Source organism: Pelodiscus sinensis, chromosome 6, assembly GCF_049634645.1.
Source record: "Pelodiscus sinensis isolate JC-2024 chromosome 6, ASM4963464v1, whole genome shotgun sequence".
Taxonomy (NCBI): Eukaryota; Metazoa; Chordata; order Testudines; family Trionychidae; genus Pelodiscus; species Pelodiscus sinensis.
Genome location: NC_134716.1, coordinates 70,157,513 through 70,164,833, shown reverse-complemented (window position 1 = coordinate 70,164,833; position 7,321 = coordinate 70,157,513). Strand labels below are relative to the sequence as shown.

The 7,321-nt window shown below is 37.1% G+C and overlaps 1 long non-coding RNA gene across 2 annotated transcripts in view; it reads left to right on the top strand.

Moving 5' to 3' along the window:
- Nucleotides 1-7,321, top strand: part of LOC112546983 (uncharacterized) — a 39,649-nt gene that overhangs the window by 1,402 nt on the left and 30,926 nt on the right. The window lies entirely within an intron of this gene.

The following is a 7,321-nucleotide window of genomic DNA, read 5'->3' as shown; positions in this document are numbered from 1 at the left end:
TTTTTAGTGGTTTATTTTAAACACAGTACTGTACTATGTTTGCTTTTTCTGTGTTGTCTTGTTTTTTCTTGTTTCTACTACTACCTGATTGCATAATTCAGGGTCTAAATGAGTAGTGTGTTGGTAAGGTAGGAACTGTTGTAAATGAATATTTCTTGGTAATTGACTCAGTTTTGAACCATTTACACTAACAGCAATTGAAATCATAAGTTGATTTTATCATGTCACAAAGGGTTGATTTGTGTCAGCCAACATGTTACTAAGGAAACTTGCGCTGTGTAACAAAGTTCTCAGTCTTTTTGTAATTGAAAATATAAGTTAAGAGCATCTCACTTCTTCAAAATAGTGGAAATGCATTTTCCTTGACGGAGACATGCAAGTTGCTGCTGGTTGACATCATTCTTAATTCTGAAACTTCTGTAGTCTTGTACAATTCCCTATGCAAAAATTATCTCCTTGAGCCATGGGAGAACCAGATAAAGATTTTATGCACATGGAAATCCAGATGTGTTAGTAATGCTTCAGTTGATTTGCTTCCAGCTAGGTTTAGAAAATGATAAACTGTTACCGTGATGGGTTTTTTTCTGTGGCAAAAGTGTGGGGGGAGATATAGGAAGCAGTGTGCCTGCTGAAAATGTCTTTCCTTTTCCTTCTTAGTCCATAAGGCTGTGTCCAGACTCAGGGTTTTTTTTGAAAAAACTTCACCTGCATCTAGACTACAGCCGCGTTCTTTCGAAATTAAATCGAAAGAATGCGGCTTTTCTTTCGACGGCGGTAAACCTCATTTCACGAGGAAGAACGCCTTTTTTCGAAAGTGCTCTTTCGAAAAAAGGCGTTCTTGAATGCCAACAGGGCTTTTTAGAAAGAGAGCATCCAGACTCACTCGCTGCTTTCTTTCGAAAAAGCGGCTTGCTTTTTCGAAATTTCCGCTTGCAGTCTAGACGCTCTTTTTCGAAAGAGGCTTGCAGTCTAGACATAGCCTAAGAGTCACTGAATGAATCTGTGGTCTTCAGGAAATCAGATTGCATGTAATTATAATGATCCTACGAACTTAAAATTTCTGAATCTAAGGACACATTTACACAGCAGGGCAAAAGTTGAATTACGTTAATTGTGTAACTGAAGTAGAAATAGCTTAATTCAGCTTTTGGCACTGTATACACAGCCGGAAGCTGAAGGAAGAACACTCTTCCTTTGACTTCCCTTACCCCTTGTGAAATGAGGGTTATGGGAGTTGGAGTAAGCAGTCCTCCAGCTCGCCATTATTTTGAAATAATGGCTTCTTTGTAGATGTGCTCTTAGTTATTTCTGAATAACGTCAGTTATTCTGAAATAATGCTGCTGTGTAGACATGCCCTAAGAGTGCCCCTTTTCAAGCCCTGTGTATTGCTGATCATTTAAACTGGGTGTTTATGAACTGAGGCAATAATGTTTTTCCCCTCTTTTGTTTATAACTGCTTTGTATTGTAAATTATCTTATTTGGAGAAGTGAAAGTTTAACATATACTTTTGTTTTGCTTTTTAGTTATAACTTGTCATTTAAGAATAATGGGAAAGCATTGGCATCTCAAGTACTTTCTAAAATGCCAGAAAAAGTAGATGTAGGTGTGTGTCTTGTCTGTATCTTTCTATGATGAAGTCTTCACTTTCTGCTTCTGAATTTGTGTGATACTTCCTTTTTCATCCCAGTTTCCTTGTAGAGTTATTTAGATGACATAAGAGTATTTGTCCATTAGCTTAAACATTGGCCTCATAAAAATATATATTATCTATATGAAGATTATTTGTTGGACCAGAAACTTGGATGATCTACATTTTATTGTCATCTTTTTCTTTTAGCTGGATTATTTTTATTGGAATGGCAAATTATGAAATAATTCATGTAATTGAATACAGTACATCAAGTTTCCTTATCGAAAAACAGGACTCACATTTGTGAAGAAGTTAATGTACTTTGTGTGCCCTCCAAGTTGTCTAATTTGTTTCAATAGTTGGCTATTAACTTGGATCTTCATTCTGAATGTGATTTATCTATAGTAATAATCTATGATGCTCTTGTTCTCACAAATTCTTTTCCAAGAAATGATATATACTGTGTTTAACCTGCATAAATAAAAATAATTGAATAATAACATATTCTGTGGTTTACATTGTTTTTTCTAATGAGCTTTATAAACCATGCTTAATATTAATCACAATATTAAGCATGGAATTCATTAGCTATATTTGGTTCTGGTATATTAACATGTTTATGCAGTGCTATATATGTTGAAATGGAAGAAAGGTGGGATTAATCTATTAATGGATTGGTGAATTCATGTACTAAAACCCACATCAAATTGTGAATTTGCTAATTCACATCCAGTGCAGCGTGTATTTTAAAGCTAAATTGTTATTTTTCTTTCACTGGTGTTTTGTTCATCTATGGACATTTTTATGATATAATGAGTTACTGCACCTCTTCCTGATTCATTTCTTGGCCTCTCTTGAGCAGATTGTCAACTGTCTCAAACAATGTGCCTTTAGAACACTGAGCATACCTGAACCGTGAGCTAGTTTCCAGGTAAAAAATGAGACTATTTACCTACTTGACCTTGCTAGATTATTAAATACTGACATTCTGAATGTTTCCATATAAAGACTCTACTAAGCTTCATGTTTTTAGCTTTGGACATGGAATGTTAGCTTTTAAATTGTCTACAGTCTGGAGAAAAAAATAAGTCTGTTTAAAAGACTTCTGGTGTAAGCTATTGCTGCAGTATTTTGGGTTCCAAATGAATCGAGCCTTGCTAAGAACTTTAAATATAACACCACTTCTTTACAACATGAAAGCATTTGTTGCTTACAAGAAGTCAATTTGACAGTTAATTCAAATAAAATGAAATGTTAAACTTCCAGCAGGAACAGCCAATAAGGAGTCTTTCTTAAAAGTTCATTATGAGCTCAACAGTCACAAGTCTGTTAGCTGGTGTAAAAATGCTTTAAGAGTCTGCATTGATACAACAAAAATACTGAAAACTATGGAAAAATTAAACTTGCATGTAGAATTTAACTTCAAGTAAAAGAAGAATGTGCATTCTGGTATTCCTAAATATTGTAGCTTTGATCCATATGTTAAGATTAGCACAGAAAAAACTGATGTTAGTAAATCTTTCTAATGAATGGTAGTATCCCTGCCAGATTTACAAATGCAGCACATTCCTTTCTGAATGTAGATATATAAACACCCAAAAGCTCTCGTTGAAAGTAAGACTTGAATAGTGTGATTCATATACTAGGCTCTTTCATAGTAGTTTTAGAAAGCCACTGTTCTCAGGATACATATGAATGGTCACAATTTTATTACTGCAGGTGTCCCTTTTCAAATGAAAACCAGTAACAGGTCTCCTGGGATTACATCTGGTACTGTTACAATTCTCAAGTTAGTTACATTGACATCTGTATTCAACTAATAGTGGAAAAATGTCTGAACTGAAAATTGGTTTAATGAGCCTGCAGTGATCCTCAAATTTCATTTGCATATTCCTCCTTAGATCCGCAAGTCAGTAGTTGGTATTGGTCATGATGGTGTTGGGTCACCTCATGAATCTTTGTTGGTGGTAAACCAGTTCTCTTTGCAACACAGTAGTGGTTCATCCAGTATGTGTGAGGTCTATCTGGGATTAATTCCCTTGATATTATGGCTGAAAATACCCTCTTGAAAATGTTTTAAAGGGGTATTCTGTATGTTCTCAGGGTAACTAATACTATAACTTTTCAGTTCCAATTAGGTGAGGAAAAAGTTTATCATAGTTTAATCCTTCCCCTAGTATCAGCTTAGGCTACTAATCTTCATAATTTGTGCTGTTATAAACTTTACTGCTCACAAAGTACATTATTAGTCCTCATGGGGTATGAAGTTTAGTGCACATGAGGTGTTTTAGTAGTGCTTTTGTTAGTTGGGGGACTTGGAGAATGAAGTGCTACCTTTATTCATAGAACAGGCCCAGGAAGGGTACAAAGTTTCACTACTCTTCCTCATCAATATGACACAGTCTTGACCAGCTTTTAGAATGTAAGTGGATGTGATAGGGTGTTCACCGCACACTTGCTCTGAGAAGGTTGAGAGACTGAGAAGGGGGCTAATTAAGGTAGTAGGCCACAGCAAAGCAAATCCATGTGGCTGAGTAATCTGTTGATTCAATGAGGAAGTCCAGCTCAGGAAGAATTAGGTGAGGTGGGCCCAGAAAGGCAGGAAATTGGCAGCAGAAGGGGGTGTAGTAGAAGAACCTGGGTTCCCATGCCAACCACTGAGGGAGTGGTAGATGACAAAGTGAATGTGAATACTGCCTAGGACTGCAGGTGAGGAAAGACTTTGATACCCCAGAAAGGGAAAATTCCAAAGTGATCTGACTGGCTGCCGAAGTTGTGAATAGGTACCAGTAGCCCATGGAGTGAGAATGGGGCTGTAGACCCAGAGAAAGAGACAGAGGATGACGTGTAACTGTGCTGAGATGTAGACATGGCGAGCTGTTTCTCAGATCCTAGTGATAGTGGAGCATATTATCACAGTAGTAGTTTAATTTCTGGGCCTGTTCAAACTGTGGCCTCTATATTGTGACTAACATAAGTGCCAATTACAATGGTGTGTTTTGAGGTGTAGATTCATATCACTTACAACATGGGCTTAGTACATATTATTAATGTAAAGTGAAATGCTGAATAACCCATTACTAGTTTTGAGTTACCTGATTTTATTTTTTTGTGCTTCTGTATAGAGAAGATGGGTTGCTGGTGGCTTGGGGTAATTTTTGGGAGTCATAAGGTTTTCTGATTAATCATTCACTTTTTATACCTCCATAATTCAAATTAGGACCTAACTGTATCTATGCTGAGACCAGTGATAGTGCTTCCTTTTGTGCTAGATCTATTCTTTATCACTTAGATCATATTATTTCACCAATGTGCGTCTGTTTCCCTTTCCACCCTTGCTCTGTTTGTTTATTACAAGTTCTTAGGGGCAGGAACTGTCTTTTCATATGTGTGTATACAAGGCTTAAATGCAATATGCCAGTAGGCATTACATAAAACAAACAAAAAAAATAGCACAAGGGACTGGATAAAAAACAATTTAAAACACATCACAATTTGTTAACAAATCTAGCTGCAGAGAGGGTGTGCTGTGTATAATTATATAACTGTTTTAGGTTTGTTTTCTATGCACTGAACCTTTAAGTGTTTTAGGGATCTGCTTTCTGTCAGAGGCAGCTTTTCCAGAAGGGAGATACACTGCACTGTCTCATGTATTTTTTGTTTTCTCTTAATCTCAAAAAGCCATTCTGACTAAGTATATGAGTGCTATGTGTTTGAAAAAGCATTATTGGTGGTTGTGCCAAAGAGGATGGGAGTGGATATATGAACAATAGTTTTTTAGGTGAGACAGAAGGAAATAGTGGTGTTCTTGGGGAGTGGGGTGGGAATAAAGAGGGAGACAGTGTGGGAAGTGAGGCAGGAAGGGGAGACATCTGGGGAGAATGGCAAACTGTACAGTGGTTAAATGTGAATGATGCCAAGAAGAGAGTGTGTGTGAAAGGGTGGCAGAAAAGAGAAAACAAATAATACCAGTCAAGATAGAGTTGAGTCCTAAAGATTGAACTAACGTCAGAGGTTCCTATGTCTGAAAACTCTCTCCCCTGTCTCCTCTTGCTGCTGTAGATTCCTTTAGGAGGAAAGGTCTGGGCTCCTTTGTAAGTCATGCTCAGAAAAGTGGTGGGTCTGGTAGAGGTGTGCCAGGGAAGCTGCTGGTGCCCTGGTGCAGCTTTGTAGTGTGATGGTTAAGGGCTGGAGTAGCTTTCTTCTCTGGGTTTTGCAGTTGTTATATTATGAGTTACTTGGAGGCTTTGTGCCAATTCATCTTTGCAGTAAATGAGTTATATGCTTAAGATTCATTTGCATGCTTTTTGTTTAGTCTCTTCTGACTGATCTAGGAAAAATGTTCTTGATAAACTCATTTATCTGCATGCAGCATAATAAAGAAATAAAACATTCAGTTTTTTATGCTGGGCTGCAGTATATACAACTACAGTAGATTCCTTATGCTCCTAGAAGTCCCTAATCCCAAAATAACACCTCTTTTGAGGAAGCTACAAAAGGAGCAAAGGCTACAAAATTGGAGGCTGTGATTTCCACAAGATATAGGTAAAGTGTCTTAACAGTGAATTTCCATATTTTGAAATATTTTGGTTTCTTGTAAATTTAAATCTTAATTCTGATTATTTAAATTCTTTTGCTAACTATACAATGTTGTAAGGACTTTGACCTTTAAGCTACTGAAATGTACTCCTAACCTTAACTTCAGAGGTAAAATTGATTTGTTTGGGAATATTTTGTCTTTTGAAGTTGAAAGTAGACTACTTCACAAAATAAAGTGTTTGATACTCTTAGTGCTGTGATTTGTGAGCAAATTCACTTGTACCTGGGATCCAGATTCAACTCACATTGAAGACTGTGGAAATCTTTCCACTGATTTCAGTGACTGTTGATTTGTGCCTTAAATGCTCAAGCTGAACAGTAGCGTTAGGCATTAGAATTTTATGTAGTGAGAAAATAAATGTTAATCAGGACTCTTGGGGTTATCTGTATTCTTCTTGAAAACTACCATCTAAACAGGTAAATAAAATATCTGTCAGAGGAGCCAGACCAGGTTTACTGTCCTTTTCGGTACTGCACAGTAGAGTAGTATTGATTCACTCATCTATCAGTTGAACCTCTCTGGTCCAGCAACATCCATGGTATGGCATGATTTTAGTTAGCTTGATGTCCGCTTATCAAGTGTCTGGCCAAGTTTCCCACAGTCCCATAAAGTTTGTTTATAACCCCAGTCCTAGCTCTCAGTATTCTGTGCTGCTGTTGTGCTCTAATTGATCCCTAAATGTCTTCTAAGAGCCCAGTAAGGAGTGGAAGTGTTGGTAATGCTGCTAGACAATATTTACCTCACATGGTTTGGTAAATTCTCTGGTTCGGCACTAGTCAGGTCCCAAGAGTGCCAGACTAGAGAGATTCAACCTGTATAATTCTAGCATCACGCTGTGCTAGACACTGAACAAATGGAACAAAAAAAACTAGTCCCTGCCCTGTAACTGTTACCTTTGTAAATTCATGAAAATTCCAACATTATAGTATACGCACGTATCTTAATCTGGTCTATCATTAATTACACCAAATTTTTTGCAAGACGTGTTTCCTTCCTTATCATTATATTTCTCCCTCACCCTAACTTAGCCAAGGAAAAAGATGATGATGTCTCCCAGACACCATTCCAAAAGGAGTTTTGCAGTATGCC